Source organism: Chelonoidis abingdonii, chromosome 2, assembly GCF_003597395.2.
Source record: "Chelonoidis abingdonii isolate Lonesome George chromosome 2, CheloAbing_2.0, whole genome shotgun sequence".
Taxonomy (NCBI): domain Eukaryota; kingdom Metazoa; phylum Chordata; order Testudines; family Testudinidae; genus Chelonoidis; species Chelonoidis abingdonii.
This window is the reverse complement of record NC_133770.1, coordinates 27761573-27786960: the sequence shown is the minus strand read 5'-3', so window position 1 is coordinate 27786960 and position 25388 is coordinate 27761573.

Genomic DNA, 25388 nt, shown 5'->3' with positions numbered 1-25388 from the left:
ACATGTCTAAATAAAATAATTAGAGACAAATGAGAACCAAGCTAACTTTAGTTCTGCCCCTTGTGTATAGGTGTTCGAGCCAATGTTTAGTTATATGATCAGGGGGCAGAATGAGCAGTGCTTAGAGAAAAAGGTTTCCTGCCTGATGCTTGGCCAAATTCTCTTCAACATTACAACAGTGTGAATTTCTTGAGTGGGGAGCATAGGGAAGTAATAAGGGAGGCCTAGTCAGAGTGGGCTACAGTGGGACCCCAGAGCTATTACAGAGCCAAAAGGCCTCAGTGCAGCTGGCTTGGCATCCTTCAGATTGTTGGGGATCATCAGAGATTGGGGGAAGACCTACTACCCAGTTGAGAGGAGGGGGACACAGAGACACTACCCTAGGGTAATCCTAGGGAGATGGAATAATCCTAAAAAGATTGTGCAAGGTGACACATACAGATATCCCTCCACCACAGTGACTTCCTCTCAGGCCAGCAGGGTTGGAGAGCACTATGGGAGCTCTGATTGTCACAATGAGTGGCACTATTAGGTTCCTTAGAGCACTGAATATCCAGCTTGTCCCAGCTGAGGACACTCCACACCATGGAGCCTGTGGGATAAAAAGCCAGTAAAGAGAAAAGCAAATTCTTTGCTTTACCTGGAAGAGAGTCTGACAAACAAATAGGAAAGAAAAAATATATTCAATGTGTGACTCTGTCCCAACGGGAATTCTGGGGCCTTCAATGCATCGGAGCTATATGACAGCACTCAGTAAACATGCTGGCACTCTTCGTTAGTGATGATAATCTTTCTCTTTCATATGGCAACTAGTGATGATAATAATGTGTCAGAATATCTGTAGACTTGGGCTAAATCTTGCTCCCAATGAAGTCAAAGCCCATATTATATTATATTCAAGAAGGATGCCCAGTAAGTTTAGCTTTACTGTCAGCCCCTCAGTTATAGACACCATCACTTCTAACTGGGATGGAACCTACAATTAAAATAAAACAGTGTGTCTAGTGGTCAGAAAAAGGAGCTGGAAAGTCCATTCATGTCACTACCACTGCTTTGCTTTGTAACACTGAATAAATCATGGGTGCTCTGCTCTGAAAAGAATGTGTTACTGTCCCATGAGTTTGGTACACCTTTAACCTGATATAACGTGACCCGATATAACATGAATTCGGATATAACGCGGTAAAGCAGTGCTCCAGGGGGGGCAGGGCTGTGCACCCCAGTGGATCAAAGCAAGATCAATATAACTTGGTTTCATCTATAATGCAGTATGACTTTTTGGCTCCTGAGGACAGCATTATATCTGGGTAGAGGTGTATTATTATCCTAACTTTATAGTGGTGAAACTGAGACACAGAGCAGTAAAATTACTTGCTTAAGGTCACACCCCAGGTATGTGACAAAGCTGGGAAGAGCACCTTGGTATCCTGACTTGTAGTGCTTTAATCAAGATAACCTCTTTTCCCTCCAGACAATTCTTCACCTCTTTAAGAGGCTGTCATAAGTAGATAGGTAAGGGTTAAATTTTCTTTACCTGTAAAGGGGGAACCAAACACCTGACCAGAGGACCAATCAGAGAACTGGATTTTTTTAAAAGTCAGGGAGGGAAAAGAAACTTGGAGTCTTTTGTTTCTCCCGGCTATGGAGTGAAACAGCTTTTCTTCTAACTCCAATCTTCTTTCTAAATTTCGTCTACCAAAGTGTGAGTACAAAGGTAGCAAGGCAATAGGCTGTTATATGCTTTGTTTTGTATTTACATGTGTGTTGTTTTGCTGGACTGGTTTAAATTGGCTATCTTTTAAATCAGACTGTTTATTCCTATTTTCTTATAAGCCATATCCCTGTATTGATCTCTTAATGCAGTGTTTAGTTATCTGTATTTCTTTTCTTTTTTTTTAATATAAAGTTTTTTTTAAAACTTGTGGGAGTTTCTTTTCCTAGTTAGGCAAGGGGATAGAAATCTCTGTGCCCAGAGCCCTGTCTAGCTCTGTGACAGGCTAGGGGGAGGGGAAGCCCATGCTCTGTGTTTTACTCTCCTATTGTCCCAGGGCAGGAAAAAGCTATAGGGGAAAGAAGTAGGATTAGCTCTGTTTCCCTGGGCTTGAGTTTTGTCTCTTTGGGGAAGAAAGGAGACAGGTTTTCTTGGTATTGTGATGTAAAGAGATTACATCAACTCCCTCAGGTTGCTCTGAGAAGGATGGCTAAGAGGGAGGGGGAAGGGAAGGAAGGTATTTCCCTTGCCGGTAAGACTCAGACTTCTGGGTCTTGGGGGTCTCTCCAGGGGAAGTTGGAGAGACCAGAGAGCGGGTCCCCCAAGGAAAGGTTTGGGGAACCCGAGAGGGGGCCGAAACCCTGGAAAAACTTCGGATGGTGGCAGCGAGATAAGATCCAAGCTGGTAGAAAGCTTGGGGGAGTTCATAGTAAGCACCCAGATTTTGGACGCTAAGGTCCAGATTTGAGACAGAGGCTTTATCACAGAGGCAGGTAACAATACTGATCTATCTCATAAGGTGTTATGAGGATTGATTACGTGATTTTAGATCCTTAGATAGAAGATGCTATATGAAAGCATAACTGGGCAGAATATTAAATGTAGGTAATCATGTATTTCTTTAATCTATATGAGAGTGAAAAGAATTATCTTTAAACGATCTATCACTCATCCCTAACTATGTTTTTAACTAAGCAATAAAAACCATAGCCTGTGGGTTCTGCTACTTTTCTCATAGCTGAATCTGGGCAGGGATTCACATTTTTCTTCACTTTGTGGAAAATAAAATCATGGCACATTTTCCAGAACCGTTTATGTCTTCATCAATTGACAGTCACGAGCTATAAATGCTCCCCACCTCCCTTCTACCTAGAAGCAATAATACCAGTGGCAAGAAAGAGAAAATATTAAGTGTTACTCTAAGGTTAATCCTCTCTAGAAGATAGATTGACTGTTTGGATCTGTAGATAAATGAACAGCATTCCATTGTCTAGCTGTCTGACAATGCTAATGATAAATGGAAATTTTCTTTTATTTTTGATTTTAATTAAAATGTTCAGAGTATTAGAATGTTATGTCAGCAGCAATATATGTTTCATTTAAAACATCAGGTTAGCTTCTGTACTGCAATTTTTCTTGCTTCTTCACAGTATATAATGCATCTTCCAGAAAGTACTTAGAAGTAAATTCAATAGAGGCATGATATTTATTTTAAGACTGTGTGTGTATATATAAATTTACCTTTTTTAACAGCTTTTTCTTCCATCCCTGACCATGAAGATAAATGAAGAAAGGGGTCCTAGGAACATGGGGCAAGAATTAACATTCATAAAGATCTAGGAGCTGCTGGTTTTTTTAGAAAGACAGGTCCACGCTGATATAGATTCTGTTGTGAGGGTACTTAACTATCCTGGATTTTGTAATGCCACAGAATATCTGTAAAGATCATGCAAATCAGGCTCAGGCAAAACGGCACCCTTGAAAAACTGGCCTTCTCTTACAGCCATTTAAGTTATACTAATCATTCACATCATTTTAATGAACTAGGTATTTCATGGTTTCCTACATGTTCCAGTCTATTCTAATTAAAGTCTATGGGTATGTTTACACTGCAGTGAGACACACATGGCTGCCCCACACCAGCTGACTCGGGCTCACAGATCTTGGGCTAAGGGGCATTTAACTGCAGTGTAGACGTGTAGGCTAGGGCTGCAGCCTGAGCTCTGGGACCTTCCCACCTCACAGGGTCCTAGAGCATGGTCTTCAGGCCTAGCCTGCACATCCACTCTGCAATTACACATCCTCTTAGCCCCAAACCCTGCAAGCACTAGTCAGATGGTAAAGGCCAACCGCGGGTTTTTAATTGCAGCGTAGATGTACCCTCTGTCAGTTTTGCCTATGATTTCAATGAGTAGTCAGTTATTATCATTTCTATTTATTTGCCCCATTGTCTTAGACACTGTGCAAACATATGGTAGGAGACAGACTCTACCCTGAAGAACTAACAGTCTAAATAAACAAAACAGACAATGCAAATGTAATTTAATTTATCCACATTTATAGATGGAGAAAGAGTCAGAGAGAGATCGAGTGGCTTGCCAAGAGTCAAACAGGAGGTCTGTATTAGGGCTGGGGAATTATGCCCAGATCTCCTGAGTCCCAGTGCAGTGCCTTAACCACAACTCTCTGCTTTCTAAATCTCGTGAGGTCCAGAGAGGTGAGGAAGATGTTGAGCTCCTATCAGAGTGACCCCACACTGCCCTCATCCTTGATCACCTTAGCTGGCTCACTCTCTGAAGTTACTTAGTCTGCATGATGGGAAGAGCATTCTGAAGGGATGGCTCATGTTCCAGGAATGGTCTCTCTAGAACCTGTTTAATTAGCTGTAGGGCCAAATGTAATACTCTTTGGTCAATTGTTTGAAAGATTTTTGATTTAGTTTAATAGCAAGAATTGAGGACTGGCAGGAGGTTGTTGCAGTGGAAAGGAAGCGGGGGAGTTTTGATTGCTGGCCTTTAAGTTGAAAGTTTGTGATATTTTATAATTATGAGGTACCTCAGGTTTGGCACCAGTATACATTTTGAATGTCTGTGTATGTGTGTGTTTGATGTTTTCTGTGTTTTAATTAGTAATCCAGTGTCATTTTGCCCTCTTTTTCTCAGAACATCCATGGCCTTGTTTCACCCAGCACTCAGTATCCACACATCCACTTTTAGAGTGGCCACTCCTTCAGTCTTGGCTTATTTCATTTCCTGTAAATGACTCGATGTAATGACTCTCTCTTTTTTTGGCCATTTGTCTGGAAATCTCTCTCCCTGAATCATTTCCTCTCTTCAGAGCTGAAAACCTTTTGCATTAGCCTACTTAAAAACCCTCTTTCCCATCCTCTATTACTCCCTCCTCCCACACCTAGCTTCTTGTTAACTAGAGATGGGCCAAGCTGCAACACTCTGGTCTGGATCCAGATTTCAATTCTCGTGAAGCTCAGGGAGTGTTGGATCTGTGGTCATAGTCTGAGCCCATGTCTGTGTATAATGAGAGGGAGGATGGTCTTGTGGTTAATATACTGAACTGGGACTTTAGAAATAGATATTCAGTTCTCATCTCTGCCACAGATTTCCTGTGTCAACTCGGGGAAGGCATTTAATCTCTCTGTGCCTCACTTGCTGTATGTTGTACTTCTTTGTCTTTAAATTATAAACTGTTTTTACTTTGTGTTTGTTCAGTGCCTAGAACAACAGTTTCTGTTGGAGCTACTATCACGCAGACAATAAGGGACTAAGAATATTTAAATATTTACTGCTTTTATATCTCAACTCTTATTTCCTCCATTCCATCCTACAACATTATCTTTCAGTTTCTTCCTGCAAGACAGTGATATACCCAAGTCTGTAACTCATTATTTCCTCATAAAAGGTTATGTAATATTTTATACGCAGGCCACTGTATGAAAATAAATTGCATTACTGTACTGTATTGGGAATTTTTATCATGGACAGAGGGCATATTATATCCTGTTTTTCTGGAAGAGTGAAACGGTTGCAGCTTTAAGGATGGAGGAACACATCAGACACATCATGAAAAGCACCCTGAATATTTTCCATTCCATAGTCTGAATCCAAACCAACCCCTTTTTAAAGGTCTGGATCAGCTGAGTTAAACTCAAGTCGCTCTGCTACCCTCCCCACCTCTTCTGTGTAATTCACTCAGCATTGTGACATTCCCTGCCTTGGCCTAGGCTCCTCTCTCTCTGTCGTGATGCTCTCTGGCTCCCCCAATCTGTAAAGCAGAGCTGGGAAATCAGCTACTTCTGTGCTCTGCTATGCCTAAGGATTTAGTAAAAAGAACAGGAGTACTTGTGGCACCTTAGAGGCTAACACATTTATTTGAGCATAAGCTTTCGTGGGCTCCAGCCCACTTCTTCAGATGCATGGAATGGAACATATTGAAGAGATATATATACACATACAGAGCATGAAAAGGTTGGAGCTGTCTTACCAACTCCAAGAGGCCAATTAAGTAAGGAAAAAAAACTTTTTTTTTGGTAAGACAACTCTCACCTTTTCATGCTCTCTGTATGTGTATATATATCTCCTCAATATATGTTCCATTCCATGCATCCGAAGAAGTGGGCTGTAGCCCATGAAAGCTTATGCTCAAATAAATGTGTTAGTCTCTAAGGTGCCACAAGTACTCCTGCTCTTTTTGCAGATACAGACTAACAGGGCTACTACTCTGAAACTTAAGGATTTAGTGTGCCACAGATCTCACCACACTGGGAAATGGGGTGCTCAGAAACCAGAGCTTTCTGTACAGATTGCTGCTTATCGGACATACAATGGGGAGGTGGTACTTACAAACATCCAGTGCTCAAAGTGCACTTGGTCCAAAGGGGTCACAGACCCTGCAAATAAAATGTCTACACACAGAGCTGGGTCGTAGAGGGGCGCACCACTTCCCCAACTTCTTTCTCCTCCCCTCAGGAGCCAAAGCTCTTCTCATGGTAGGGAAGGGAGAAGAAAAAGCTTAGCAACTCAGGGTGCCTCTGCTCCCTTCTCACCCTTCCTTCCTGTGAGACACAGGACACTTCCTCTGATCTCCCTCCCTGCAACCCCCAGCAGGGGAAGGCTCTGAGGAGGTGAAAAAACCCTGGAGCTGCAGGAAGAACAGAGATTAGGGAAGGAGCAAAATTGTCAGGGGCCTGAAAGCAGAACAGGTGTGGGTGCAGAGTTGATGTGATGTAGCTTTCATTTCTGCAGAAAATGATAGGCTATCCCTCTTCATTCCGACCATTTTAAGCACTGCAAGTATCTGAGTGTAACTCTTGTTTTGTCTTTCTTTGCATGTAGGAAACTCTATAGAGTAATGCTGTTATCTATCCTACCCGAGAGGAAAGTCTAAACCAAGCCTTACTGTAAGTGGGTGCAACTCCACTGCAATGGAATTGCACCTGCTTTCACCAGCACTGAAGTCATTAACCAGACTACAGATGTTTCCCTGCAGCTAACAGACAGCACACTATTAAGATGTATGTCACTCTCCTTTGAATTTGTCAACACAGTATAGCCTCCAATGATAACAAAAGATGTGTTTTTACCCCAGGTAGCGAACACATGTGAGTTATCCCCAGCAGGAGCGGCGTCAGGGTATCTGACGCCCTAGGCGGACAGCCATTTCGCCGCCCCCCGCGGGTCCGGTGGACCTACCGCAGTCATTTCGGCGGACGGTCCGCTGGTCTAAAGGTTCCGGTGGACCTGCCGCAGGCATGACTGCGGTAGGGCCGCCGGAGCCTTTAGACCAGCGCACCGTCCGCCGAAATGACTGCTGCAGCTCCACCGGAGCCTTTCCAGCAGCGGACCGTCCGCCGAAATGACTGCGGTAGGTCCCCCAGACCCGCGTGCCGCCCCGCCCCGGTAAAATAGCGCCCCCCCAAATTCTGGCGCCCTAGGCCATTGCCTAGGTCGCCTAAATGGTAGCGCCGGCCCTGATCCCCAGGTAAAAACATAGTGGAAACAAGGCACTTTAGTTCTCCCCTGAGGCAAACTACGTGAGGTTAATCCCAGGCTGGAATATTAGCACTGACTTTACCTAGGGTATGGCTACACTTGCAGCTGTACAGCGCTGGGAGTTACAGCTGTCTTCGTACAGCTGAGTAGGGAAAGCGCTGCAGTGTGGCCACACTGACAGCTGCCAGCACTGCAGTGTGGCCACATTTGAGGCATTTGCAGTGCTGTTGGAAGTGGTGCATTATGGGCAGCTATCACACAGAGCACCTCATCCCATTTTGGCGCAGTGGGTTGTGGGAAGGGGACGGAAGGGTGTGGGTCATTCCACTTCCTGTCCCAACGCCCCGTGATGCATCGCTTCGCATCCCAGCAGTCACTGTTTTTCCGTCCACGTTTGGCGCCATTGTGAGTCTCCCAATGGTTTCTGTGCAGCATGATTTCTGCGGGAAATGGAGCCCGAACTGCTGAGTACTTTGCTGATGAGTGTTGCCAGCACATCACGTTTGGCAGTTGAGCTATTCCTTATGATCCAAAGTGATGAGGAGTTCGACGATGATATCGAGTTGCCTGACGTGTGTGACACTAAATTGCTTGTGGCATTCATGGAAATGCTCAGCACCGTGGAATGCCGCTTTTGGGCTTGGGAAACAAGCACTGAGTGGTGGGATCACATTGTCATGGAAGTCTGGGATGACAATCAGTGGCTGCAGAACTTTTGGATGAGAAAAACCACTTTCATGGGACAATGTGAGGAGCTCGCCCCCACCCTGCGGCGCAAGGACACGAGATTGAGAGCTGGCCCTGCCGGTGGAGAAGTGGGTGGCTATTGCAGTCTGGAAGCTGGCAACTTCAGACAGCTACCAATTGGTCGCGAACCAGTTTGGAGTAGGAAAGTCGACCGTTGGAATCGTGTTGATGCAAGTTTTCAGGGCCCTTAATCGCATCCTGCTAAGAAGAACCGTGACTCTGGAGAACGTGCAGGACATTGTGGATGGCTTTGCACAAATGGGTTTCCCTAACTGTGGAGGGGCAATAGATGGGACGCATATTCCTATTCTGGCACCACTCCACCTAGCATCTGAGTACATTAATCGGAATGGGTATTTCTCTATGATTCTCCAGGCGCTTGTGGATCACCGTGGGCATTTCATTGACATTAACACAGACAGGCTGGCCTGGAAAGGTGCATGATGCACGCATCTTTCGGAACAGTGGCCTGATCGCAGTAGGGGATGTCGAAATGCGCCCATTGTGATCCTTGAGACCCCGCTTACCGTTAATGCTTAGCTCATGAAACAGTATACGGGAAGCTGAGAGAGCAAGGACTGGTTCAACTACAGCTGAGCCGGTGCCGAGTGACTGTGGCATGTGCTTTGGCCGTTAAAGGGGCGCTGGAGATCTCTGTATGGGAAGCTAGACTTGTGGGGAAAGCAGCATCCATGCGGTTATATCCGCGTGCTGTACCCTCCATAATATTTGTGAAGGAAGGGGTGAAACATTTGTCAGGAATGGACTCCAAGGTTCAACGCCTGAGGCTGAATTTGCACAGCCAGAGAGCAGGGCTACTAGAGAGGCCCAGCACAGGCGTTCAAGGATTAGGGATGCTTTGAGGGAGGAATTGAGGGCTGAAAACCACATAGTAATGTTTGGTGCCTTGCACGGGAGTGAAGTGCAGTGGGTTACAATGTTAGTAGGAATCTGTTTTTCTAAAATGATTTGCATTGCCTGTTTCTTTCCTGGGCTACGGTAATCTTTCTACTTTCTGCAATTAATTAAAGACTGTTTTCAAAGCAAAATTCATTTATTGAAAAGAAATAACTTTCTTGACAGACACACAACATTTTGGAATTTAAAAGGGCAGGGAGGTGGGGTGGTGAACTGTACAGTCACAGGTTTGAATATGTCCTGTCTGGAGTGCAGTGCAATGACGTGCTGCACTTCAGGATGCCTGTATGCATGGTGATGGGGGGTTGAGTGCAGAGGTAAGGGTCGAGTTCTCAGGGCTGATTGGTGAATGTACAGGTTGGGGGCAGCTGGTGTGGTAAGAAACTGGATTGTGGGAAGGGGTTTGGAGCTGACATTGGGGCACAAGGGAAAGATCTTTGGATGGGCGCGCCAGTACGATCGTGCTTTGCCTGCATGGCTCGAGTGACTCTATAGGTCCGCTTGGTGCGCCAGGATGCTTATCAGCTGTTTTGATTTTTCTTCTAGCCGCTGTGTTCTCTGGTGGATCCTGCTTTCCTTCCCTCCAGTCCTGCAGTTTTTTACTCTCTCTGGCAGAGTGATCCATAGCTGCTTTCAGCATATCTTCTTTGCTTTTTTGCGGCTTCTACTGAGTTTGGTTTTGTAGCCTCTGAGCAGTGGATGATACGGGCAGTCGAGTAGTAAGGACACTTTTTCGAAAGGCAAAAATGGCAACAGTTACAGAGGGCGCTTGTTTTAATCTCACCCAGACACGTTATTCCCACACGGTGAAGGAGTTTACAGTCTTCACTTTAGCATACTTTTCCCATATCAAACAGAGTGCACATACCCACAGGAGCCACGAAATGGTGAGTAGGGGCTGATTGCTTCAGGTGTGCAGAGTCTTCTGTGCGTTTGGGAAAGCAAACTCAGCAGGGGCATCTACACAGAACCAGTCTTCCCAAATATTTTCCACTGGTTAATTCCTGGAGCTCATCTCACTGCTGCGGAGTGACCTGGGGAGGGGAACTGTTTGCTTCAGGGATGTGCAGGGGTTCTGTTGCATTGGGAAAGCAAACTGCTGCAGGGGCCATCTACACTGAACAGTCTCCCAACATTTTCCAACAGGAGTTATCCTGGAAAGAATTTCTCGCTTGCTGCGGGCTCACCTTTGGGAACGGAGCGGAAGGTCTTTCTACAGTCAATGCAGATCTGCCTTGCCCCTATGCAGCTTGCCTGTGTGCATCAATGGTCCCTGGCACCCTCGCGGACACAGTGGCGTGGACGCATTTAGCCTGACTGGGACAAGACCACAAGTGGCTCTCCCTATAAACTTTGCGCAAGCCACATTGCCCCACGCTTGTGCGTGAACAACCTTTGAAGATTATTACTGAGGCCAATTTACCGCGACATGATAGACCACTCATCAATGGGCTTATATCCACATCTAGCATGCATGGCTGCAAGCCCTTAACCCATTCTCCTCTCCAAAAAACATTCCATTCTGAAATAAAGCTACTTACCGGGAACCTGCTCCTGCTGTTTGTCCTTCCAAAAGTACCGGCTGCTGCGAACTGGCTACCTTTCCTCCTGGGCTTGAGAAGACAGCTCCTGGCTCCATGTCCTGGGACTCCGGATGTCTCCCCAACCCCAGTACCCTCGAGTCTCGGGTGTTCCTCCCCCTTCCCCTCCTCCCCCCGCCCTTCCTCCTCCATTCTGAAGTGTCCATACATGGTCATCGGAGGCATGGTCACCTGGAAAGATTCTGATTGCACTCCACATCTGGCTGAGCAAACAGGAAGGGGATTTTTAAAATTCCCGGGGCATTGAAAGGGCAGGTCACCTGAGACCAGGGCAGCAGAGTGCGAACTGATGAGCAGAGTGGCTGAACAGGCATTTTGAGATACCTCCGAATACTCTGGAGGCCAATTACAGCGCTTTTGGTGGCCACACTGGCAGAGCAGCGCTGCATCACCAGCTCTGCATTTGTTATACCCCAGGCAGAGCAGGAGTACACCCAGTGCTGCAGCCAGGGAGATGCAGTGCTGCATGTGCCTTGCAAGTGTGGACGATGAGTAAGTTGCAGCGCTGTAAACCCACCACCAGCGCTGCAACTCTCCAGTGTAGCCATACCCTCTAATTTACCTTGCCGTAAAACTAACTGTCTTTGCCTTCATTCGGAATAGCTCACACACTTTCTTCTCCAGGTGCAAAACACACTTTTTTTTTTCCAGTGAAGACAAAGTCTAATGCTATGCTAGACTTTAAAGTAGATTTAAACTATGAATAGAATTAGCTTCTGGTTTTTCCAGACAGTCCATATATTAAGTCTACTTATAAAACACCAAACTTTCCAATAAAGTGTGTGCAAATAGCTATATCATGAGACCATACAACAAAGTGTCCTGCTAATTTGGTAGTTCCAAGCGACTGAGCCACCACTGAACTAAAATATCTATGAGAATCAGTGCGACAAGGTGGGTGAGATAATTCCTTTTATTGGATTAACTTTTACTGGTGAAAGGAACAAGCTTTTGAGCTAGTACAGACCTGAAGAAGAGCTCCGTGTAGCTCAAAAATTTGCCCATCACTGGAAACTTTTAAACCAAGTTTGTCTAGCTTCAGCTTCCAGCTGTTGGATCTTATTATACCATTCTCTGCTACACTGGTCGAATAAGAGATATTTCCTCCCCCACCTTGTCTCTCTAATATTCTGAGACCAACAAGGCTACAACACTGCAAACAATAGTATGAGGATCAGTGGTATTTAACGGATCCTACAGAAAGGATAATTGCTGTAAAAGTGGGATGTCTTGCTGCCCTTGCTCCCATATAAACATTAGCATTCTAGCTAATTCACAGTGAATGGCCATTCATAAATGAGTCTTTGCAGGTCATGCTAGCTTTACTGAAGATATATATCTTTTATAACAATATCACCACAATTCAACAGAGGAATAAATATTGACCCTTCCCCCACTGTTAATATCTGTGAATTGTTGAAAAGAAGGAACAGAATCAACTTGAATAGCATGTTGTTCACTATACAGGACTTCACTTTCTGCTATCATTGGGTGACACTGAACCAGATCATTAGATGATGTAAATGGACACAGCTCTAGTTTGAGTCAATGGAGCAGCTCTCTTTTACACCTGGTCCACTTAATATATTTTTGACCAGAGGGCAGATGTAGTTACCTGACTATATTTTTCCTTCTTTTTTTTTTTTTTTGACTGAACAGGAAAAGTACCTGAAATCATTGTCTCTCTCCTGCCCCCCGCTCCCCTGTTAAATGTCTAGAGGAAAGAGCCTAGCTATTGTTATATATTGACAGACTCCAATGTATTGATCTGATAGATCGTTAATTATGCTAAGGTTTACACATAACTGCTGGGTTTCAAAATGTACTACTCCAATACATGAAGTCCTTGCTATTCTGTGGGGGTTGCTCTTACCTTGGCTTGACTTTATAAGGAGGAAAGGGGATTATTGTATCATTTTCAACTTTTCCCAAGCACATAGGTGGATCAATGCTATTTTTTTTATAACTGCTAAATAAATTTAAACAGAGCCTAAGGATATGGTCCTGCCTCCTTCTTTCCATCTCTATTAAAGAAAGACATATTAGTATTTTATGCAAATAAGTTCTGTCTTGATGCTAAGCCATATGTCCAACACATAAACTAATGCATTAACAGAATCAGATGGCGGGGTAGGAAAGCCAGTATTATTGACCTCTTGAAATTACATTCCCTCTAACCCCCAAGGCTGTAGGTGAATTCTCTTTTCTTTACACACATCCTGTATAATCTGGGAGATTGTGTGTCATTTTGGCTCCAAAAGGATCCTGAAAGCTGATGGTTTACAGCCTGTTCACATTTTAAATAGTGATGAGTAATAAGGCTCAAAACCTTGATGAGTTTTGAGATTCAGGATGAGTAAAGTACTGAGTTAAAAAAAGAATTAGACAAGTTCATGGAGGGTACATGCCTCAATGGCTTTTAGCCAAGATGGTCAGGGATGCCACCTTATGCTCTGGGTGTCCCTAAACTTCTGATTGCCAGAAGCTGGGACTGTACAAGAGGGGCTTGATAATTGCCCTGTTCTGTTCCTTCCTTCTGAAACATCTGGCCACTGTCAGAAGACAGGATACTGGGCTAAATGGACCATTGGTTTGACCTATTATGACCATTCTTATGTTCTTATGTGATGTTGCTCTGAACTTTTAAATATCTTCTCCCTCACTCCCTTTTTCCATGTCCCATCTGCCTTATCCCATCTTCCTATCTCATACCTATTAGCCTGCTTCCTCATCCTTCTCTCCACTCAACTTCAGCTAGTTCTCAGGCTGATCCTCTAGAGACACAGATTCCTGTTTCAGCTCATACACATTCTGCCCTGATGCTACTCTGTCCTCAATACTCCCCTCCTCCGTTTTTCAACCCTAGTACTTACCATTATTATTTTGTTTTGTAGTCAAATTCTGCTTTTAGTTACCACTGTGTAAATCTGGAGTAACTCTGTTTAGGTTAGTGGACTTACTCCAGATTACTGGTGTAACTGAGAACAGAATTGGGCCCTTGGTTTATGGATCTTTTACTGATGACCTTGATAACTTGATAACTTTGAAGACATGACAACCCCAGTGTCAGATATTACAGAGAGTGCAGTAATACTTATTATGGTTAAAGTTGCAAAATAGTTTCAGTAATAAATATGCAAACAAAGAAATGGGTGAGGCCAGGAAGAAAGAAGACATTTTGCACCCTCGTCATAGCCCATGCATGCGGACTCCCTAATCTGTACAGCTGGTAAGCAAAAGAATTTATCCCAGCAGAACTAGAATAGGTCCCATACAGGCTGCTGGAGAAGGGAGATGAAAGCCTTGAAGGTAGACCAGGGAGGGCTAGTAGTGTGGGCTCTGGCGAGTTCAAGCCAGTCATTAGAAGGACCCCTGGGACCAGGAAACATGTGCCATGAATCATACAACAAACAAAGTTATGTTTCCAGGAGACATTTTTGGTGCCAAAGCCCAGAACTCACTTCTAATGTTCTGCATTAATTTTGATGGGCAATTCTGCCAGCTGTATCACTGATGCACACTTATGCCAATGGAAGCAAGACTTTGGCCTCATATGTTGTAATCAATTACTACATTTTCTTTTGCTTATTAATTTGATGATTTTTAGTGATCAAGGAGCTGTTCTAGTGGTTAAAGCACATGAATTAACCCAAGTCAGGAGATCTGGATTCTGTTCTACCTTCTATGTGTCACTATAGTATCTAAGCATGCAATTGGTTTCTAGCTCTATTACTGACTTTGTGATTAGTTGGCCTTATCTTCCCTGTGCCTCCTCATGAGTTCAGTAGTTTGCTCATCTGTAAAATGTGGGTAATAATATTTCCCTACTTCAGAGGTGTTGGAAGGCTTATTTCACTAAAGTTTGTAAAGTGTTTGGAGATCCTCAGATTGAGTGTGTTATAAAAATGCAAAGTATTATTAAGTCCCTTAGGCCTGCTATTATTCCAACGAGTTGGTTATTGCCTTGCAAAATCTAGCCTCTTCCTTTGTTTGCTGTTTTGAATACCATACCTTCATTGCTACTTTACTGTTACATAAATGTGACTTAAGAATTACTCTTTCAGTTCTGAATATTATTTACACTTAACACCACAAGTTTGGTGAATAGGATTTACTTGGCAACTGCACAGTAACTTGATTGCAATCAGCTGGAAGGCAGCAGCATTTGATAATGCCATTCCATTGATTCCTAACTTGCACCATTTGACAAAGTAATAGCAATATGTCCTATCACTACTGAATATCTTATGTTCAAATCAGCTAAACAAGTTCTTGTGACGTCCTTAGAGTATTTAACACAAGGTCAGATTATTAGGAAATATACATGTATTCTGTACATATAAATATGATTTGCTAAAAGCCCCAGCCAAAGCAGAATAAAAGTTCTTCCTTTTAAATTTTAATTGGAAGTTAACCTTTAGCTCACAAAATCCCAGCAAAGGAAATGGTCTTTCTAATCTTGTTTGGTTTCTCTGGTTTTACAACATCATGTTGTTACTTCTGAATGTTGTAGGGTTTTTTTTCTTAATTGACATTAAGAATACAAAAATGGCATACAAGATGAGCAATAATTTAGGAATACAGGAATAGTCATAGCTGCAGATCAGTAGACCATCTAGTCTAATATCCTTTCTGAAAGTGAACACGAACAGATCCTTCAGATAGTTTCTCTCTCTAATTTTTTCATAGATTTTTAGACCAGAAGGGACCATTAGAATCATCTACTGTGACTTCTTGTAACTGTGTGATTATCTAATGTAACTGTTTAAATTATCCTCATTACCTAGCAAAATGTCTAATCCTACTTACAAAAAGTTAAAAAAAAAGTATTAACTCTTAAAGCTGTGGGTTTAGTTATGAAGGGATCATCTAAATAAAAAGAAGGGAAGAGGGATTCATAGATTTGTACATTCAAAGGCAAGAAGGGACCATTATGATCATCCATTCCAGGGGTGAGGAACCTTTTTTCTATCAGGGACCACTGACTCTCAGAAAAAATCATTTGTGGGCCACACACAGCCCCACAGGGGTGGGGTGGGTTCAAGGCTTCCTTTAGGCTCTGGCGTGAGGAAAGAAATGAGGGATTCAGGGTGCGGAAGATTGGGGTGCCGGAGGGGTGAGAGCTCTGGCTGAGGGATACAGGCTCTGGGGTGGGGCTGGGGATGAGAGGTTTGGGATGCAGGAGGGGTCTGTGGGCTGGGGCCAAGGGGTTTGGTGTGTGGGAGCGGGCTCAGGGCTGGGGCAGGGTGTTGGGGTGCAGGTGGGAGTGTGGGGTGTAGGAGGGAGTTAACATGTGGAAGGGGGTTCCGATCTGAGGCAGGGAGTTCGGGGTGTGGGCTCTGACTGGGCAGCGCTTACCTCAGGTGGCTCCTGGTCGACAGTGCAGCTGGGCTAAGTCAGGCTCCTTGCCTGCCCTGGCTCCATGCCGGTCCTGGAAGCTGCCAGCATGTCCAGTCCCTAGGCAGAGGAGCCAGGGGGCTTGGTGCAGAGCACGCTGACCGTGCCTGCAGGCGCCATACCTGCAGCTCCCATTGGCCGCAGTTCCAGATTTTTAACAGCCTGGCAACCCTAGTTTCCTCCTGCAGCAGAGCGAGTCAGTACTCACAGCTCCAGCCTGGGGGGGCAGAGGGGAATGGGGAGTGCCAAGGCTCGAGGCTTCCAGTCCACGGTAAAAAGACTTGCCGCAGGTTGGATGAAATGAAGCAGCAGGTCAGATCTGGCTCACAGGCCATAGGTTCCTCATCCCTGATCTAGTCAGACTTCTTGTGTAATATAGGCCATAGACCTTCCCCCCCGAAAAGTTTCTAAAGCCTATCTTTTAGAAAAAAATATCCAATCTTGATTTAAAAGTTTTCAGTGATGGACAATTGTCCCAATGATTAATTATCCTCACTGTAAAAATTTACACCTTGTTTCCAGTGTGAGTTTGTCTAGCTTCAACTTCCAGCTATTGGATCTTACTATACCATTCCCTGCTACACTGAACAGACCATTATCAAATATCTGTTGCCCATGTAGATACTAATAGACTGTAACAAAGTCACCCCTTAACCTTCTCTTTGTTAAGCTGAATAGAATGGGCTCCTTGATTCTATCATTCTAAGGTATGTTTTAAAATCTTTTAATCATTCTTCCAGCTCTTCTCTGAACCCTCTCCAATTTATCAACAGCCTTCGGGAATTGAAAACATCAGATCTGGACACAGTATTCCACAGAGGTAAAATAATCTCTCTACTCTCTCTTGAGATGTCTCTGTTTATGAATCCCATAATTACATTAGCCTTTTTGGCCACAGTGTTGCATTGGGAGCTCGTGTTCAGCTGATTAATCACCAAGACTCCCACAGCTTTTCCAGAATTGCTGCTTCCCCCATAGACCCACCCCCCCATATTCTTTGTTCCTAGATGTACATATTTACATTTAGTCATATTAAAATGTATATTGTTTGCTTGTAAACTGGGTGCAAGCAATCCAAGCCATGATGAATCAGTGACCAGTCCTCTTCTTTATTTATGACTCCCCCAATTTTTATATTATCTGCACACTTAATCAGTGATGATTTTATGTTTTTTTCCAGGTCAGTGTTAGAAAAGTTAAATAGATTCCTTTTGTTCCTAATATACTTTGCAAAACTCCTTTTGGTCCTTAATTCCATTGCAAAAAAATACTAGATACAGTGCTCACTTTTGTACCAACCACATCTGTGGGACTACTCATAGTAGTAAACACAATACCTGGTAGTAAATATTTGCTGGGTCACATTCTAAGATTGTAAAACCCTGAGGCAGAGATAGGACCTGGCTTCCCACTCCACTGCCATTCTATTGACTCCTAACTTGCACTATGAAAGACCAGGTCTACATTACAAAGTTTTGGCAGCATAACGACATCAGTCAGAGGTGTGTAAAAAACCTCAGCAATCTGACAGCACAGCTGAAGCTATTGGCATAGCTAATGCCATTCAGGGAGTTTTAGGTCACACCGATACAGCTATACTGGCAATTTATAGTGGGGCTGATTTATGTTGCTGTAAATGAGAAGAAAAAAATCAAGCTCCTGCACTTGTGTTTCCTGGGTGTTTGTATGTTTAAATTCACTCAAGGGACCTATGCCAGATGAAAGTAGCTGAGGATCTGGCCCTCCACCTTAATGTTCCATGCAGATGGCTTTTGCATTCGATATATTTAGTTCATGGCCAGAGGATGCAATGTGATTGGCAGAAGAGTATTTCCAGCTATGTTATTCTGAAAAACAGTTGTAGCTTATTAAATATTAAGATAATCATTTTATAATTATACACAGAACACTCCAGGGTACATGGAGTCAATGTCCTGCATTATATATACTGCTCTTGTCTTATAAGGCACTGGAGGCATGAGTACTGAAGGTGACACAATAACTGCACACCCAGTTATGTGTTACTGATTACATCAATAATGATATTGTGCCGGCACAATCTTATCTACAGGAAGAAAATCAAAAAATTCATTATGGTAACATGAGGTTTGCAAATTTTTTTAAACATAGAATTATTTTGTTGTTATACACAAGAAAAAAGGAAAAAGGAAAGAACTGATCCTGGTCTAAATGGAGGCAGCTCCAGAGAGTTGTTTCTGATGTTTGATCATGTTGGCACTTGCCCCACTCCACGGTGCCACTTGATTGAAAGACAGGAAATGTCACCTATCCTCCAGATGATAGATAGAATGACACTGGCTCTTTACTCAGCTCTTGCGCTCCCATTTCTCCATGACTGCCCTATGATTTCTGGGAGTCTGCCAGTAGGACCTCAGGCTGGGCTTCCTGAGTTCCACGTATCAACAGAAGCAGCAGAGAATCCTGTGACACCTTATAGACTAACAGACGTTTTGGAGCGTGAGCTTTCATGGGTGAATACCCACTGCATCTGACGAAGTGGATATTCACCCACGAAAGCTCACGCTCCAAAACGTCTGTTAGTCTATAAGGTGCCACAGGATTCTCTGCTGCTTTTACAGATCCAGACTAACACGGCTACCCCTCTGATACGTATCAATAGGTTGCCCAAGGAGGGTCACAACAGCTACAGATATCCTGTGTGACCTTGGGTACACTTATGGCAGGTCTACACTTACCTCCAGAGTGATCGATCCAGCAGGGCTCGATTTATCGCATCTAGTAAAGACGAGATAAATCGACCACCGAGCACTCTCCCATTGACTCTGGTACTCCACAGGAGCAAAAGGCGCAGGCGGAGTCAACAGGGGAGCACCAGCAGTTGACTTACCGCAGTGAAGACACCATGGTAAGTAGATCTAAATACGTCTAAGTACCTCCACCCCCTACTCTAGACCAGGCCTTAGTCTCACTGTGCCTCAGGTGTCCATCTGTAAAATGGAGGTTAAGCTACTTTGTGTTATGGGAATATCATGAACAACATTCATAAATATCTGTGAGGTGCTCAGACATGATGGTGATGAACTTCAGAAGACAGGAATCCTTGAGAGAATGTCCATCACTGTTCTTACAAATACTAAGACCAAGAACTCCATTCTGTCTAACTTACACCTACTCCACTCAAGTCATTTCTGATTCACACCGGTGAAAGTGAGAGCAGAATTGGGAGTGAAACTTTTAAACATAACATATTGTCAATGGGCATTTGCATTTAAGAGGACACAATTCAAGATAATGGCTGATGCTTGACAGCAGACTCAACCACAGTGCAATATTCAATAAGTAATGGATTTTTCATCAACTCTTCCAAATAAAGAAGTGCAGAAAGAAAATCAAAGATCACTGTCAGATGAGTTTTATTGCAACATGCTTAGAAAAATGTCAAATGAATGATCATTTTTATTTGACCATTTTGGTTTGGTTCCCTCCTTACTCTGTACTGTTTAAAAAGCTTTAAAAAACAGTCCTTATTTGCTCAATGTTTTAGAAACCTCTTATATGTTAAAGCATTTGTATAAATGACCATTTACTAGAATTTGTAAAATGCTGGCTCTTTATGTCACCTTCACCAGGGTTATGTGCTCATGCAGTGATCATAAACATAAAAGGGCAGAGTTAAGGATGCTATGGCAGACCTGACATTTAACTCCCAGTCCTGGGTTTTCTGCTTTAAGGGCCTGATCCAAAGACATTATAGTCTCATTAGTTCCCTTTATTGGAAGGAGTATGGAGGCATCAGGAGGTAAATCAGACACTGATTTGGGGGTCTGGGGCAGCTGGACAATGGTGCACCATGTCCTAAGGAAGGGACTCAGACAAGAGGTGTGACAAGACAAGCCTGGGGAGTGTGCCCTAGGGTTTCAGTGCTAGAAACAGTGATTAGACTGCACAGACCCATTTGGCTTAGAAGCAGGTGGGACCCACTGACTGGCTCTGCTTATGACAGGCTCATGACCATACGGAGAAGTACTGGGCCAGATTGTTACAACTCGTATTGCTCAGTCTGGCCAAACTCCATTCAGTGGAAGATGCATGGGGGGAGGTGATTGTACAACTCTTCTGATCATAGGCGGCAGGTTATATACTTTTGTGGTGCTTGGGCACCAGGAATATTCAGGGCTGGGGGTCCTGCTCCACCAATATTTGTAGCTGGGTCTCTCCCCCGGCCCTGCCTGGATCAGGCCCCAGCCCCTGCTCCCCTATGCATCTCTCCCCCTCCCCCTGCTGCATCCTTGCCTGAAAGAAAGCAGTGTGCCTCTCTCGTGCCTGCTTGTACTGCCCGTGTAGCACATTCCTACGCGGAGCGGATCCCAACAGAACTGCTATTTGCTGCCCCAGGGTGCTAGTGCCCTCCATCACCTAATGGCAGGGCAGGCTGCCCTTACCCTGCCCTTCTGCCCTAGCCCTGAGCCTCTCCAATGCCCCAAACCTCTCAGCCCCAGCCCTTATCACCCCACATCCTGATCCTCTGCCCCAGCCCTGAGCCCCTCCTGCATCATGAACTCCTCATTCTCAGCCCTAACCCTCATCCCCCTTCACCCTAATCCTCTGCCCCAGCCCTGAGCCCCCTCCTCCATCATGAATCCCTCATCCTCAGCCCCACAGCCCTCACTCCAGCACTCCCTCCTATCCCACCCCTACTCTGATCATGCATCCCCTCCCTCTTCCCACACACCCCTTCCCACCCCCAAACTCCCTCCCAGAGCCTGCACCTCTCATCCCCTCCTATTCCCCCACCCCCAGCCCAGATCCTGCACCCAAACTCCATCCCAAAGCCTTCACCCCTCATCCCCTCCTGCACACCTACCCCCTGCCCCAGCTTGGAGCCTGCACCCAGCACCCAAATTCCATCCCAAAACCTGCACCCTGCACCCCTCCTGCACCCTAATCCCCAGCCCAGGACCTGCACCCCAGAGCCCCCCAAACCCCTTCCCAGAGCCTTAGGCAGGTGGGGGCAGAGTTTGGGGGGTGCTGGACAGGTTCTGGGCACCACCAAAATTTCTACAAACTTGCCACCCATGCTTCTGAGACCCATCCAATCGTGGGGCAACCATAGACTGACTGGACCACTGGAGTAAATCAGAGCAACCTCTAAGAGCCATAGATTGGATAATTAAGCACAGCACCATCTCCGTCATCTCTCCCCTCCAGTCTGACCTCTACACTTCATGCGTAAAGAGTCAGATAATGGTATATTGAATACATTGAAATCAGTTAATCAATCAGTGACAGATTTAAGTTAATTACTCAGCAATCTAACTAAATAAATATGTTTAAATTAAACTTACTTTTCTTTTTTGTTTCATTGCTAAAAACTTCTAATTAAAAGGGACATAGCTCTAACTTAACAATTTTTAACTAATATCTAATTGAAAATCTTTGCCCTTGGGTCACCTTTTGCACACACACAAGCAGTGCTTAATTGGTGCTGAGGGCTTAGCAGTTCATAGCCCCAGCACCTTTGGACTTCCAGCCAGCAACCTGCTCTGGCTGCCCAGCTTGAGCTCAGCTTGAGCCTCTTTCATCGCAGATTAAGCACTGCACACTACTTCTACACCAGGTTAACTCCACTGAGTTTAGTGGTGATACTTCCGATTTACACTAGCATCAGGCCACCCATCCTATGTGCAGTTCAAAAAACCACTAGACAAATTTCAAAATATGAGATTGTCCCATTCCAGTGAGAACCAGGAGCTATTCCAGTGAAGTCAATGGAGAATTGCTGGAGTTCTGCTGGTGCGTATGAGAGGAGAACCAGGCCTCATGGATTTTAAAAGCAATAAACATCATAGTTTTGAGTTTGACTGCTGACTCCTGAGATCTTAGTGGAAATTCTCCTGGCCCCAACTGGTAAATAAATGCACATATTTCAGGATGAAAATCCACCCTGAAATCACACAAGATTCATAGATAAAAAAAATGAGTTATCCCTTTTCTGCCTTCTGGGGGAGACTGCATGTGCCTCTTCCTAACCCCTGGCATCACATTTTGTCCCCTTCTGATTACTGCTTCCCTTGGCACGCAGAGCCTTCAAACATGCTCCTGCTTCCCTAGTCACACTGCAGACCCCCTTTGCAATCCCATTCCCATCATAACCCTGTCTTGGCTCACTTGTTATTTTCCACATTGGAAGTCTGGTCATTTTAGTGATGGTACATTGCCAGGAGGAGATCATAGAAATACAGCCTGCTGATGTGGAAGGAGGCTGTAGGGCTACATAGCTGTGGGGCCTGCTATAGTTCAGATAAGGTCAACAGAACTTGGAACATTTTGAGGGTCTTCCGCATGAGATTTGTATAATTTTGCCATGGTGAGGATGGTCTATTGCCCAGGTTTTGCAATGGTGAAAATGCCTTACTGCATGCTCTTGTGGGAAGTCTAGTTGTGATAACACTGGGGCGCTAATGTTTACTTTTGTCCTCTTTTACTTCAAGAAATAGGGCTAGAATTATTGGAAGAGGATAAGAGGACTCATGAGCAAAGTGGGAAATTATGGCCAGCTCTAGTACAAGTATGTAGGCAGGTTGAACTCCAAGTTATTAGGAAGCGTGTAGTCTAATGGCACAAATGCCAACATTGGTTAGAGAGACAGAGAGGTAAGAAAAAAGAATATTTACTGAAGAATGATGTATTACATAAACTTGCCTTCAGACATCCTATCTAAAATATACACGATCATTTTCAATGAATACTTTCTGTTACAAAGCAGAGCTTAATACTGAATGAAAAGGCTAAGCAGATTTGCAAAATCTGTAATGGAGAACATTTGGATACAGTCCATCTGGAAAGAATGGTCAAACATTATGTAAGCCTATTCATTGTTTTGGCATGCAGAACATTCAGTGATAAAATGCCCTGCTCTCTTACACTGACTATCTTTGTTTTCATGCTGGTTCCAAGAAAGCAACTGTAACAGACTCATCTGACATTTGTGATATTTGAATAAATTATAGAGAGCATAATGGTAGCACCCCGCTGTAACTGCAAAGTGAGAATTTATTGGATTTCTCAAAAGAGCTGAGTCAGATCCTGGTTCCAATCAGCTGGACTATGATTTCCATAGCATCCACAGGGCATCATCCTAGTTCAGGGGGCTGAAGACTCGTTTCTTCGGCCATAGATCTCCTACTGTTGGAGGTGGGTAAAATTTTCAAAAGTGCCTCCATGTGTTAGGAGTGCAAGTCCCATTTGCAAAAATCACCATGGATTTTAGACTCCTAAGTCACTTAGGTGCTTTCGAAAATATTTTACCTCTTGTATTTTTCTCTGGGAACTGCCAGAGAAAATGAACAACATCTTTCATTGTTGCCTTGGAAGGGAAGGCAGTGACCTAAATACATACTCACAAAACAGAGTGATTAACCCTTCACGACTCCAACTCATCACTCTTATATGGAGATAGAGCTTAGTGCCTAATAGGGATATGTTCATAGGTATTGTCAGGCTCTTCTTCGTAACCTTTAAATCTAGCAGTCAGTCTTCTCTAACAAGACAGGGTGAAAGCAGTATGCAGAAGGTCTGTCTCATATGCTTTATCTGGTTCTTCCCATATGAGAATTTGCAACACAGAGTAGGTTTTGTCATTTAAGGTTAGACACTTTGTTCAGTCAGTAAGACTATATAAGGTACTTATATGGCCTCACCACCATACTTTGAATCTATTTATTTTCAAAACACCAAGTGAGGCAAGACAGTGCTATTATTCCCATTTTACATAGGGAGAAATGGGCATAGAGAGACTAAGTGACTTGCCCAAGGTCACACAGGAAATCACAGCAGTGCAGGGGAAACAAACCATATTAATTATATGGGTCGTCTCTTTCGGGTATTTCTACATGGCATTGAAAACCTGGGTCGGTGGGACCTGGGCTTGCGGACTTGGTGTTTCAAAGCCCATGCTTGAACAATTGTAACTCAGACACCTCCTGGGTTTGGTGCTCTGTCTCCTTTAGTGGCACCGAGACCACTTAGAAATTAATGTGTCTGCTACAGCCATAGCTAAGGGCCATGTGGCTTTCAGCTCATGCAGTAGAGGCTCATGCACTAAGCTCTAGAGGTCCCAGGTTTGATCCTGCCCACTGACAACCAGGATCTCTCAGCATTACAAGGGGGGCCTCATCTGGAATTTCAACTGGGAAGTCTCTGAAGCTCAGGACATGCTTCCTCAGCTAGGGGAAGTATTTAATCCACACACTTCCTGGGTGTGATGCTCTGTCTCCTCTAGTGGCACTGAGACCACTTAGAAATTAATGAGTCTGCTACAGCCTTAGCTAAGGACCCTGTGGCTTTTGGCTCATTCATTTAGCTCCAGAGATCCCAGGTTCGATCATGCCTGCCAAAAACCGGGTTCTGTTGGTGTTACACAATCACACTGCATTGTAAACCTGGGCTTACAATTGCTGGACCTGGGTCTCAGAGCCATGCTGATGTGTCCCTAATGCACTTACACAGACCTTTTGATTTGGATCTGCTGCTTGAGCTGCGTTAACACTGCAAAATGACAGGGCTTGGACCTGAGTCACTGCAGGACTCAGATTCTGACCCAACCCTTTAGCAGGGTCCTAGGACCTGGGTCCTGAGTGCTTGCTGACCAAAGTCAGACTGATTTATGTGTGGACTTGGGCTTAAACCTGAGTCAGAACCCAGGTTTAGTGTGTAGTGTAGACATACCCTACGTGTCCTATCCTGCACAATTGTGATAGTGCTCAAGCCTCACTGAAGTCAATGGGTGTGGAGGGCAGTCAGCAGGACTTCAGAGGAGGCTCTCATCACTTTGCAGGATTGGCCCTTGCAAGGTTGCAATCGTCCTGAGGACCATCACTACCAAAATGCAAGTTTGTTGCTTTCTCTGTTCTCACCTTAAGAGTGACTTGCCATACATATGAGAGAAATTAAGAGTGGCCATGGAAGCAAATTTATTTATGGCTATGATGGGGTGTTCATCCCACACCACCCCCTGAAGGGGTTACGGTAGCTATGCAGGCCCATTAACTGTCTAGACTGTGGCCATGGCTACACTTACAGCTGTACAGCGCTGGGAGTTACAGCTGTCTTCGTACAGCTGTGTAGGGAAAGCGCTGCAGTGTGACCACACTGACAGCTACCAGCGCTGCAGTGTGGCCACATTTGCAGCATTTGCAGCGCTGTTGGGAGTGGTGCATTGTGGGCAGCTATCCCACAGAGCACCTC